This window comes from Lissotriton helveticus, chromosome 1_1 (genome assembly GCF_964261635.1).
Source record: "Lissotriton helveticus chromosome 1_1, aLisHel1.1, whole genome shotgun sequence".
Taxonomy (NCBI): Eukaryota; Metazoa; Chordata; class Amphibia; order Caudata; family Salamandridae; genus Lissotriton; species Lissotriton helveticus.
This window is the reverse complement of record NC_136057.1, coordinates 1,451,598,055-1,451,612,553: the sequence shown is the minus strand read 5'-3', so window position 1 is coordinate 1,451,612,553 and position 14,499 is coordinate 1,451,598,055.

The window sequence follows — 14,499 nt, the reverse complement described above, 5'->3', positions numbered from 1 at the left end:
AGTTCAAACGCAACATGGTCAGGAATACCCTGATCCAGACAACAGAAAGACTGACCAAAGCCAAGCCCACCACTGATTCGACACTACTGAGGTTTGAAGAACCGACTGTCCGCCGACCAGTGTGGTGGATTGAAGAATTGCGAACACTGAAGACATTAAGCTCATTTTGTTAAGAAAGGGGGAGATGTAATATAGTTGACAGTCTAGTAGCTGGGGTGGGCGGAGCTAGGTGGGCTGAGGGGAAGAGGAGGGGTCAGTACAGGATGAGGACAGTTAGAGTAGGGACAGGGCAGGAGCAAGAAGCAGTGAATAAAGCTCTGAGTTATATAACAAGAAGTGTCTGTATTTATTGTAGCAGGATGCTACAGTCTGTGTGTCTAGTTTGTAAAGGGGAGGCATGTACGTACCATGCCTGTGAGGGGATGCAGTCGGGTGCCCCACCCCGAGCTCTGCCTGACCTCTCGAGGTCAATAAGAATCATGAAATAGTCCATAAGACAGTGTGGAGGTTGGGTTTCCAAGGTAGGCCCTGTTGTCCTGACTTATTCTTGCTGGCGCGGCACCGTCCTGTTAGAAATGACATCTAATTCTGTAATTGAGTCATGGGTGATGTTTAAAGATATGGCAATAAATCAGTTAAAGTGTTTAAGGCGTTGTATAATTACACACTTAGAACGGGTGCTCGTTTTGGGCACCGCAGGCAAAGTCTTGACACAGCCCAGGCAGGCCTGAAACCGCAACCTTCCTGGCGTTCGGGTAGCAAAGCTCTTCCTTGCACCAGAAACATCTTACCTGCTTAATATGCTCATACAGAAGAGATGTATATGGTCAGACCTACGCATATCTCAAGGGGATAGGTATTCTATCTGTCCATTCTAATGTTTGTGTGCAGTTTTTATAGTACTAGCTTGGCCCTATGGCACCAGAGCACTTTACAAGCGAATAGATGAAGACACATTTTTAGGCATGAAGTGTTTTCTATTTCACTCTTGTACCAAATGTGGGATTCTATTCGAGCCTGGTTCCCCAGTTCCAAATGCGCAGCTCCAGCCTTCGGCCACATCTCCTCCCCAGACAGTCCTTAGACAATAGACCTAAGCCTAGCGCAACTTTATCAGGAAAAAGGAAGTCCTTTTCCAAAATAATTCCAAGACCATATAAGAGAGGATTAATTTAGCCCTTACATATCAGCAATGCCTTAAACAGTCAGTTAGGGATTTCAAAAGGCTGGGCTAGCTAATCAGAGATTACCTAATAAAACCAGTTAGGATTAGTGAGAATTGACTCCAGCCCTGGTTTGGTAGGGAGGGGAGAATATTCTGCACCCATTTACACCAAGCCCTCCAAGTTTTCCCTAGAGATAGTGCTAGCATAGCCAGCTCTCGATAAGATTATAAGCTAACTCTGAGGAAAAGAAAAGTGGACTACCAGTATCAAGTACGGGATATCTTAGTGAGTGTAAGATAAAAAATGCCAGCTTGTTCTGGCATACGGTAAACAAAAGCAAATTGTCTGATGGTTGCAACTCAACATTAGATACTAGCAAAAGCCCTGATAAATTGGTTGATCACTTTACCCGGGTATATTGCCTGAAGGATGTAAATGAGGAGGGCACAAATCAACACCAGCCAGTTTTCCCGCTACATGTTGTATTTTACCAACAAGAGGTAATTGAGGCAATCAACACCAGCCCCTTGACTAAAGCTCCAAGACCTGACAGAGTCCCTATGGATTTATACAGATCAAATCTGGAATTGTGGGCCCGCTCAGTACAAATTTTATCAAACAGATGTGCAAAACAGCCTTGCCTCTATCGGGGAGAATGGCCATAATTGTTTGAGTTTCTAAAAGGAGGCCGTTAAGTAACCCTAGCTCCTATCAGCCAATAGCTCTTATAGACTCCATGTTTAAGATAATTGGAAGGATCATTCTGGAACGGCTGTTAATTTGAGTGGAAGACAATAGTACTCGTTCTAGACATTAGTATGGGTTTAGAGCTGAGGTAGGGATTATGAAACAATGCCTCAATAAGCATCTCATTATTAATAAATACACCTTAGTAAAACAAGGGTCCATTCTCCTAGGCTTTATGGATATCACCTGTGCCTTTGAAAAGGTGGCGAGGTCCAAATTTTAGGCTAAATTGCAGTATCGGGATAGGGGGAACATCCTTTACAACGCAACTTTTACAACGCACTACCATTACAAAGCAACTTTTACAACGCAAGTTATTACAGCGCATTGCGCTGCGGGGCGCTCAATACATGCGTGTATGAACTCACACAAACAGACGTGTGCGCACAAAAACACACAGCATCAACATTTTTTCAATTACCTTCCCCTCTGGCCACTTTTCAAGGTCTATTAAAATATTTGGAATTAGGACGGAAATGTTAATTTTGGATCCGATTCTCTATGTAATTATTCATTATCTGCTACCTACAGCCCCGTTTTATTGAAAGCTCAAAGATAATAATCAAAACAAGTATTTTGACAGATTTATTAAGGTGGGTATTAATTTACCTGTTATTGGTTGTGTTTCTAACTTGGGGAATACATGGCGCTATATAAGTATATAAGTACTGTTGAATTGAATCTCATAGAGAAATTAATTGAAGGCTGTGTGACACTGCACAACAGCAGCAATCCATTGATGTATGACACATTAAAAAAAAAGTAGAAATTGTTTTATAAGATGGCGAATCCTCTTGATGTCTCTTTCTTAATCTCACGTCTCCTGTAATTATTAATTTGAGATGCATGTATTTTCAAACCGTCAGGCTGAATGGAGTCTCTGGAAACGTCACACGTTGTGTTACCAATAACCTTCTTTGTGCCTTACTTTCTGCATCAGTATGGGCTTGTAGCACTAACAGCGCGCGTGCTCTTACTTTGCTACAAGCCACATAGATACCCATGAGCCTTTGTATTATATTTTAGGCTCTCTCTTTTTGTCCTGACGAAGACCCCAACATGAGGCAATAACAACCTTTCAGCGTACATGGGGGTCGAAACGTAGACTACGCCAACCTAGCACACCATAGGACTGAATTAAATGGACTTACCTATGTGTGTTGTGATCTGGGAACATTTATATTACCTTGACTGTAAAGGCATATAGATTTTGATGTAATGGTATTAATGTCACGCCACCTTTACCCAGTCCCTCACAAACCTCCTCACAACCCTTCCCTTCCTCACTGAGAGCACTATTGATGTAATGACTTCATAAGTACATTAACAAATTTTGATGATTTAAAACAATTTCTGTGTTGATGAACTTACTATAATACATGATTGCAAAAATAAATGCAATTAGATTTTGAACATTTAAACTTTATTTTTCATTTTGTTTAGTTATAATTACTGAAGCTTATTTGTGGTGAATGACTGTATGGAGTAAATACAGAACATTTGTGGAATAATTGTGAAAAACTCGGACCACTCTTTGCTGTACTTACTTAGTGACCCAGGTCCACGAGTTTTCAGGGCCCACCCCGTTAAAACTCAATACTCCGGAAGAAACTAAGCACAGAGTTTTTTTATTTAGTGCATTTTTATATAGCGCGGACATTACCCAAAGGTGTCAGAGCGCTGAACTATAGGACCAGTTACTTTACATGAGAAACGTGTTACTCAATAGAACGTTTCATAAAATAAACAGGAGACTAAAAAAGATAGGGTACTCGCAGTGTGTGGGGGGCTCGCAGTGTGTGGGGGGGCTCGCAGTGTGTGTGGGGGGCTCTGTGTGGGTGTGTGGGGGCGGCTCGCAGTGTGTGGGGGGCTCTGTGTGGGTGTGTGGGGGGCTCTGTGTGGGTGTGTGGGGGGCTCTGTGTGGGTGTGTGGGCGGCTCTGTGGGTGTGTGGGGGGGCTCTGTGTGGGTGTGTGTGTGGGGGGCTCTGTGTGGGTGTGTGTGTGGGGGGCTCTGTGTGTGTGTGGGGGGGCTCTGTGTGGGGGGCTCTCTGTGGGTGTGTGTGTGTGTGGCATTTGCGAGAGATTAAGCTATTGACATTGTAAATGACAATGCCATTTATTTATCTGTTTTCAAAACCAACAACAACAAAAAAATTTGTCATTTACAATGCCAATAGCTCTAACTTTTGCAAAGGCGAAACCGTTGCATTGTAAATGCTTGTTTGTGACTGGTAACAAACTGGGGCTCAGCATGTAGAACAGCTTTGAATGGGCGCAAGTGAATTTTGGGGATGCTTGAAAGGAGTGAGATTACATGCCACATCTGTAGAAACACCAACGACTGATTATAGATTCTGTTCTGGGAGGAGCTGGCTGGTCTCCCAGGGCAGACCCAAATCACCAGATCTATGTGCACAGGGCACGTGCATTGCTGATGTTGCCTAAATTATGTCTGATGTGTGAGCAAGGGAAACATGCAGCAGGCAGGCAGTAAGTGTTGCGCTTTCCAGGCTTTGTCTATGCTAGTGTCTAGAAGTCTGTTGCCCGATCAGAGATTTGCCCTGGTGTTATTATGGAAAGAGGTTAATGAAGGGGTTACCTTGGGTCAGACAGTGCAACCTCCTTACTTTCAGTCCCATTTCCCTCTACAGATTAACACGGTTTCACAAATTACACTTTGAAACCGTTAAAGCGGGTGCATCTGTTAGTGGCGTCATCTTTTATTTTTTTATTTTATTTTACGGAGTTTATTATAGCTCGAACTTGACACGAAGCGAAGGTGTAGGGTAACAGAGCGCTTTACATGAGCACCAGTTGCATTACATGAGGACACATTCATTTTTTTAGGCATGGGAGATTAAGTGATTTGCATTTGCCCAGAATCACAGGGTGTTGCACGCCCTTGCCGAGACTCGAAGCCAGTTCTGCAGATTTGAGGTTGACCGCCCCGAGCAGTCAGGCCAACTCTTCATCATCAATAATGATTCTATAATTATAGGTGTGAGTTACATCTCTGAAACATTACAGAAGGACATGCTTACATGCAGTTAGAATTAACATATTTCGAAATTTGAAGATCCCAGAATATTGAAGTAGGTCAAAAACACTTTGTTGTGTTATAGAATGTATAAAGCACAGCTAATACTCAGAAAAGGGTGCCCTGTGCTTTAATTTAAGGTGTTTGACTAACTTGGGTTGGGGAACTAATTACCATAATAGCAGAACCTTTGAAAGACAGGTACAAAGATGGCAATTGTCCATGGCCCCCACCTACCAAGGAGGTCCAGTGGAGCTGAAACAATGTTTAGTCTGGGTGCTGGTCAGTGGCACTACCTCCCTCACAAACGTTACAGGTGGTAGGAGCAAAGATGATGTTAAGAAACAAGCAAGTGTAAAAATAGCAACTCTCTTTCTGTAGGAGAGTGGTGAAGGCATGGTTTCTTACCTGTGATCCCAGTTTTCTCTTGGGGGAATCTCCATTGAAGTCATAAGCATTTGAATAGTTCCGCTCACCTGCGGGAATCCCGGAGTACTTCTCTTCCATAAAGGTTCACTTGACAGCCCTTACTGCCTACAGGAAATGTCGTTAACAAACCTCTTTTTTCAAAATTCCAGTAATCAAAGATTTTTTAGAAGGGTTGAAGAAGGTTTTCCCTTCCATTAGGCTCCCTTCCGTCCTTGGGAACTAAACATAGTCCTCTCACGTCTCATGCAAGAGCCTTTCGAACCCATTCACAAGGCATCCCTGCAAACAAAAATTTCTCATGGAAACCATTTTCCTCATAGCAATAACATCAGCTCCTAGGGTTAGCAGAATCCAAGCTTTATAATCTCATGAACCTTTCACAGTTTTTTACACGAGTAAGGTAGTCATGAGGACTCACCTGAAATTCCTACCTAAGGTTTTTTGGGATTTTCATGTCAATCAGACAATTTCTTTCAGAATCCTTCAACCCTGGCTGAAAGATTTCTACATTCCCTAGATGTAAGGTGGGTCTTGAAGTTTTATCTGTATAAGACATGCAACACGCGCAGATCATGTTTGCCAACTATGATCCACTCCATACAGGTTTGGCCACTTTCAAACAATCCATCTCCAGGTGGATAGTACTTGCATACTGTTATCTTACCAAAAGCCAACAAAATATTCTCCACTAGACCTAAGGCGCATTCTACTAGGGGCAAAGCAACTAATGCGCTTTGATGAGAAATTTCCCCATTGGGGAGATTTGTAAAGCGGCCACATAGAGATCTGTTCAAACATTCACCAAGCACTATTGTTCGAAATCGGATGCTCAAGCAGATGCTCAAGTGGGACAAGCCTCCCCCAGAAATGTATTTGCTTAATACAGTCCTGTCTTCTCTCCTTTATTTTTTCCACCATGGTTTGTAGGGATGGGCTTGGTATTCTATTCAAATGCTTATAGTTATCAATGGAGATTCCTCAAGAGAGAAGGTGTGGATTCTTACCTGTAATCCCAGTTCTATCTTGGGGTAATCTCCATTGAAGTAAAAAGGACAGAGGCAACTGCCACCGGCTGGGCATGATGGGATACGGGTGGTCTCTGGGTCCTTAAAGGCACAGACACTGTTTTAAACTCACATAATAACAGTCTATGGGGCTGCAGTGTCCTACTATCCTTCATCTCTTACTTTTTGTGAAAGAGATTTAAGCTGTTTTGTAAAAACATTTACCTAAATTACACATATATATGGGTACATGGACCTTTTTTAAGTACAATCTGAAGAATGTCACCACTGTAGCCTGGGTTTAGGCTGCATATTATGTTCTTTCTTAAGTGTGTCTGCAGGCATTCCTGAACAAAGGTGAACATCTACACTTAAGAAGATATTCTATGAAGATGTGCTTCGGGATTCCGGCACATGGGCGGAAGTATTCAAATGCTTATGACTATCAATGGAGATCCCCTAAGAGAGAACCACTGTCCCATCGTATTCCCTTTTCTGAACAAGCACTGGCATAACCAATCGGTCTTGCCTACGCAACAATGCGGCAACAGGGCAGTCAAGCAACAAGACAGAAGGGGACAGGTGGAACAGGACAAGCAAGCAAAAATGCCGGATACAGGGCAAGCAGCAATGTAGGAGGAGACATGCAACAGAATGAGAGGGGGCAAGCAACAATGCGGAGTGGGACAAGATGGAGATGGCTGAACACATGCTCTGTCTGGAGTGCTTCAACTAAAAGAAAATAACTCCGAAAGTGTGAGCAGTGGAAGAACATTGGACAAGGAAGCAGTACTTGGGACATACTCCAGTGGAGGGACAAACACATGAAGAGGAAGTGAGGCTAGCACACAATGACCAAAGGGAAGCAAAGCAATGAGAGGGATGGTGAAGCCGACCAATGGCAAGCACTGAGCATGCTCTAAACGATGCTTTATTTTCTTTCAATTGAAAACACAGCCTCTTTGTGCTGTGAACTGCAGAAAGACGTCTGTAAATCCAAATTAGTCTTACTGAGCAAATAATAACCTCCTAATTACTATTTAAAATGTACTGAATGATGGTCGCTTTTGAAGAGACAGCTGCAGTGGCGGCTGGTGACATTTGAAAGTGGTGCGCAGAAACTCGTCAGCATACTCCACCGTAGCGAGCGAGCGTAGCGAGCGAGCCCGAACCCCCTAAGGAGGGTTCGGGGGGAATTCCCCCCGCAAAAATTTTGAAAAATTAGTGGAAAAATGGTGCATTTTCAAGAAAATTTGAGGAAGCAGGAAGGTTAATAAAGCAATTGTGAAAGTGCAGGTATTACATTATTAAAGAGCTGTCATATAACATAAAACATAGGTAGCTGCTTATTCAGTATAACCACAGAGCTTTATATGAAATATACCAAAGATTAGAAAGTATTGCATAAATAATGTACACTTAACATACCAGGAGTAATTGAATCAACACAATAAATGGAGGGCAGCCACTGGTAACAGCTAGAGATCTGATATTGGTGGGTTGGTTGTATATGGCATGGCACTCCACTCACAACACACCTACTAATAGAGCATACAATAATTGTTACAGAAGTTAGGATGGCCTTTTTTTGCCGTTTTACACAGAGCGAACTCGACCAGTAGGTATCATACTCAGAGAACTTTACATGAGCACCAGTTGCATTACAGACGGACAGATTCATATTTTTTTGTTAGGTAGGGGGGGAGATTAAATGATTTGCCCAGAATCACAGAAATTGTTTCAGCCAGTTGACAGACTCGAAGATAGTTCGCCAGCTGCCAAGTCAGCCGCTCTAGCCCTTAAACCACATGAGCCGGACGACAAAAAATGCGCTTTATGTTATGGGTTTGTGTAATACGTTCCAGCTCCGTGCCTTAAATGCTCGCACGGAAGGAGGTTGTGCAGCTGAATATAGCCACTCAAGAGTCGAGCGGGCTGGTACACCTGGTTGTGCTTTTACCTCTGTCGTAAACGCAGCCACAACTTCAGAATTAGTGCCTCAGTCTCAAATGTATGCCGACTGGTAGTTTGGGAAATCTATGGTTCAACCCTTCTTTAAATATCGTAATCCAATGCATGCTGTTTCCCCGAGCATGGTCTGGACCAGGTTGTTTATTTAATTTTTTTCATGGGGTGGCCTTAATTCATATATTGGAGGAATAAATAGCAGCCTGAGCCTAGCCAGTGTGTCTCGTGCCCTAGTGTAAAGAAGGAAATAGGGCCCCAGGGCGCTGTTTGAGTTGTGAAATTAATCAATACTCAGGGTTCGGTGGGCTTATCCAGGCCTCTGTAACCCGGCGCCACTGCACCTGCTGCACAAATGGACTAATTTATTTGTGCTTTACATTCGAACAAAACAATGGTATGCAATTGTTTGTCTCTGACATTTCTGCACAAGCATTATGGATTTACATCGCTTGCCACGTTATTTTACCCTTTGCTGTATAATTTTCAAGTTTCAGCCAAAATATTAGTTGTTTTCTGGCACGAACGGATCTACCTTAGTTTAAAGAAAACCTCAATGTTGAGCTGTGGCAGACGCAGACCACTTACAAAATGTTACCCTTCCGTTGCAGTTTGCAGCACTCACGTGTTTAAATGTTATTAACGTGGGCCAACTCTTACCCAGATAGTATTCGTGTTGTGTGTTCATTTTATTTAAAAAACCAAGCAATACTATCACAGAATATTGCGCATAATTTGCCTTTGCTTATTGCATAATTTAGACAACCGTGAGCATAATTTGGAGTTCGCTTGCTGCGTTGTTCCAGTGCCCTGCTTACATATCATGACACGGACATAGAAAATACTTTGTAATTTAACATTCTAGACAAGGACTGGCAAAGTGAGAACAAGTGGCTTTGCCAGTGCTTACTTATAGACTTTCTTAGCTTAATTCAGCATTGCAGTAACACGGTTTCGTTATATATGAACATGCGTTCATACTGTGGTAAGTAATAAAAGAAAACTGTACTGATATATAGTATCTCAGAAGTATTTCAACTGATTTAGATCCCGGTGACCCCATGTATAACACCCCGGGGCATAGCTGTATGTACCCCGTTTATGTAACTTTAAAACCGCTTCCTAAAACAGCTTTTCAACATATTGCATATGTGCTGCCTGTACATCACTCATCCATTATGGGAACAGTAAAACATTCTCTCAGAATATTTTTGGAAAGGTAACCTTCCAGTGCAATCCTACGCTAAACGTCACACACATAAACTAGTTTGCATAACACTTTTTTATATGTGGGAAGATTTAGAAATTTGCCCAGAATCACAGGATGTTGAGCAAAGGCTGAAACTCAGACCTGGTTTCCATGATCCTAGGTTGGCAGTTCTGACCGTTAGGATAAATCTTCTCCTCCAAACATCGCATGTTGTTGCACCAGTGGTAAAGAGGAGGGTACCAGCACCATATTGTTCTAGAAATGGCTCCTGAATGCACATACTCCTGGTGCAACACAGCGCTGCAACTTTGGCTGCTGTGTTGATTATTTTTTTTGTAACGTAGAACAGTCCATTGGAAATGGATGAACACTACTGACCTCTTCACTTTAAAAGTTGAAAGGGTCTGTAGCACAAGCCTTGTCTCAAATAAATATTTCATAAATATTCCTTTCCAAATACACCCACCCATACTTCACCTTTTAATGCTTCGAACTGATGGGTTAGCTTTATAAACTAGCTGTAAATATAAAAGCTTTAGGGTTAATGATGGAGTCCTAGTCAGTTCATAACTACCCATGTCCTATTCATTGCATGTAGCATTACTTTCTCTACCTATGCAGACCTGGCCACCCTGAAACATGAAATGGTTGCCTTATTCGTAAAAAGCGTTTCCTGACCATTAACCGCCTATTTCAGAATTTCCTTTTCCAGGCGAAATATTGGAGAAGGGCGACCTACAGAATAAGATGAGACCCACAACACATGCAAAAAATATTCTCTAAAAAGACCCAATTGCATTGGGGGTGATCTGTACCATTTATCACCAAGCAAACACAGATCAACTTTTTTTGATTCCAGGTAGGAAACCTACGTGTAAATATCTGTAAATGCCATAATGGTCACACGTTGTTGGAGTGGCCAGTAAGGTTTACAACATGCTTCCACACCATCAGTCCCTTTTCTGCTCGTTCATCTCCTGTTTTTCTCTCTTTTCCTAGAGCGGCATACATGGAAAAGTCTACCAGGGGTGCAAGACTGTCCAGCTGAATAAATGCATTTTTTCTCACAAATTATTTTGTAATGTTGGATTTTCAGATGCACTTTTACGTCCATAGGTACAACACACAGGTGCGAAATGTTTGCTAATTAAGGCAAAAGTTCCAGCTTTTTTGGTGTTCCCAACATTCCCAGTGGACACCCCATGATGTATCCATGGAATCTCCAATTTTACTGCCCCTTACCTAAACATACAACTCCAGAAAAAACATAAAATCGGGTCATTTTTCTGTATTGGTAAGTTCGATCTCCACCTAAAAATAAATAGCAGATGTCGATTCTATAAGTTAGATTCCTATCTGTGGCTACAGTTGGCACTTTTGATTAGTTATGATTCTCTATGGTGGGCTAAAGGTCTAATCAAGCGCAGGCTCTCAAATTGTAGGTGTCGATTTTGGGGATTTGCAGAGCCCAACAGAGAGAAAAGCCTCAAGGTGCCTAAGTTCAAATAGACATGTTACGAACAGTAAGGTGGAGGTGACGTGACGGGCCAAGGGGAGGGCTGGCTTTTCAAATTACCAGGTGTTCAACATTTTGCTGCTGGGTAGAAGGTGTGGTGGGTCTATACTTTGATATATATGAGAAATGGGCCTGCACTGCAGTGCGACAGGTCGGACAGGTCAGGGTGTAAACTCAAAACTGCATTAACAACAGACAGTAATAACGTTACGTTACTTACATTATTATTACCATACGATATACGACGACGAGTCAGGGGGAGTCAGTCACACGCTTGGATCGACTCAGTACTGGTCTGGTCTGGAAATCAGTTCTAGAACCTTCGACTTCACGCGAAGTCACGTCACTGTCTGCAGCTTTCAGAAATGGCCAATCACCTCAACATGGCTTGATATAGCCATATGTGATTGGCCAACTGAACAGAGCAGTAAACACCCACGCGCGGCACCATGATCCTGCTGTCTCAGCCAATCCTGGCGCAGGCTTAACAGCGCCACTGCGCCAGGATTGGGCTACGAGCAGGAGAAAATCTGCCCTGGTTGAGACCGGGGCCCCGGGTCCCTGCCATTGTCTCTCAGTGCTACAGGGGGGGGGGGGCGAGGTCTAATAGGTACTACGCATGCGCAGGCCAGTCTCAATTATGAGTACTCCTGCCTGTTACATGCGTAGTCACCCCGACCCCGCTGCAGCTGCTTACGCTCTCTGGCTGCCTGGCCTGCCTGTGCGCTGTCACTCACAGTGACTCACTCTCTGCCGCAGCCCCGCCCGCCCACTTCCCATAGGCAATGCCCGATTCTGTCGGGCTCGTCCCGGCCCTGTAGCGCTGAGTCAGTGCGCTCGGATTTGGTTTGACTTTGAACTTTGTTTTACTTTTATTATGCATGTGTTGGCACCAGCGGCGGTCGTCCATGGCTAGTGGGGCAACGCCCCAACGCCCTCAATGGACGCACTGCCACTGGACAGCTGGTAGAGACTCACACAAACCTCTCTTGTAAAAACTCAGAGTCACTCAGAGCTGTGGTCCTTATAATACTAAGTGCTGCTAGTAATTCTATCCTTCTAGTCAACAGTCAACCCCCCATCATGTGCATATATACATGTATTTGGAATTTTTGTAAAGCTGTGTATGTCAATAACAACAGCATCAGAATGATTTTTGTGTTAAAGGAAAGGGAGTATAAGTGTTGCAAGCAAACGCACTTTAGATCAAACGTGGCAGAAGATAGTGATGTTCCAATACTTCCATGGGAGAGCCTGGTAGGACGGAGAGTGAACAAGGAAGAGACAGTCATCTACTAAGTTGGTTGGCTGGTCTGGGGCCAGGGACTGAGACAAAGTGAGTTGAAAATGACTGTGGTTGTGATAGAGAGGACTAATATAGAGTTGAAGACCCAACTAGTTATACACTGCTTGGAAAGATGAGTCTTGAGTTCTTTATTTGTCCTTGGGAATTTCCCATTGACTCTCAGATGTGCAGGGATGACATCCCGGCATGCTGAATACGTCTAGGATGTGATCATCCATGGAATTCTTTCTACCTTTCAGGGAGGAAGATAAGTAGGCTCTGAGCCTTGACTTCAGAAGTTAGCTTGTATTTGACCATCTCATACATTGCTGCCCTTGTTTTAACCTGCTGGTATTGATTACTATTTCGACAAAGCCCTTTGAGTGACGTACAATAATGTATTTGTCTATAGCTCTTAATTACATATTCTTGATGTTTCTAAGCAGTGTTGAGGACAGTCATTATAACTATCAAATTTATTGATACTCAGTTTTTTGATTTCGAAAAGATGAAAGACTACGTAAACCTTGCCAAACAGACAAAAGTTAGTTACTTGTGCTTGCTGAACACATTGCCAGACGTTTGTCTTATGGTATTACCTACTTATATGTTCTACAATGGAGACCTTGTATGCATTGAATACTTGTGTGGACTTTTTTTTTTCAAAAGTTTAATTTTAAAAAAATGAGGGCCAAATGTACAAAAAGTACGTACGTATAAAGAGGTCGCAAACTACGCAATTACTTTTTGCGAACAGACTGATTTTATGAAGCAATGTATGTGCTAATAGATCATGTCTCAAAATCACTCACAATGGGTTGCAGAATGACCTTCCTAATGAATATTAATTAGACGGTTCACAATTTGCAACCCACTGTGATTAACACAAACACAGGGAAGATGGCATTCCGGGAACAGCTGTCCACCATCCCGGTGTTTGCATTCCATAAAGAAAATCTTAAAAGCAGCTTGTGTCTCTTAAAGGCACCAGGGCTGCTTTGAAAGAAAATTGCATTTGGGAAAACATCAGCGAGTGGCAACATGATTCGCAAAAGAGAAATGATCCTCTTCCCCTTCGTGAATCAGTTGACACATCCTTTGAGGTGCTGATCACCGGTCAATTGTTTGCAACTGGAATTGCGGTTTCAAACCATTGATACATTGCATACTGAATCACACTTTGGAGTATTCAGTGCTGGATTAAACCCTATGGAGGCCCCTAAGCAGCTGAAATTTCGCCCCCTCCCCCCACCTCACAAATTATCTCCCAATACCCAATGCACCGGATTCTTTTTACAAACTGACAGCTGCCAGAGGATGAGCTTTTAAGAGACAAACTGTTATGTGAACCTGATGTCCCTGGTTTATGTAGTTTGAAATGTTAATGGGTACATTACCTTAATACAGTATTTTCTCTATAGTCTTGACTGTAAGGTTTTCGTTTCTTTAGTTGATTAATTTTTTTCTATCTTTTGGAAAGAACATTTAAGAAAGCTTGATTGTAATTTTCTTTCAAGATCAAATCAATATTATTTGGATTCTTTGTCGCGGGGCCCCTAAAAGGAGTGGGGCCCATAGACCAGTGTCTTATTTGTCTATTTGGTAATCCGGAACTGCCATTATGGGTTGCAAACCCCATTTTATGATTTGGTAAACCTTTTCAGACTTACAAAACTGGTTCTGTAAATGAGAAATAGGGGGTTGCAGCTGCAAACCAAGTGATCTTGCAGATCGCAGGGCCTGCTTTCACTAAATATCTTTGTAGATCTGGCCCGACTCTCCTTATTTTTCCTGAAGACATTTGAAATTCGGGGCAGTAATTTGTTTTAATTCGATGGGCCCTGTTTTCGCAACACCTTGTGCATAATAGTCTATTCTGGTTGTCTGAATTTCAGTGGGAGGACAATAACGGTTCTCATAAGCAGCAGGTGAGAGCCAAATAATATTGTAAGTGTTAAGGTAGATCGGTGGGTTCGTCTGCTTTCTGCAAATACCACAAAACTTCAAAGCAATGGAACATATCAACTAAGACAGTTACAAATTGGATGTACTATCTTTAAGGGCCAGATTCATAATAAGGCTACTTGCAGTGCAATTCTTTGAATTGGGCTAAAACTAACCTGACTCTTTGGGCAATGAA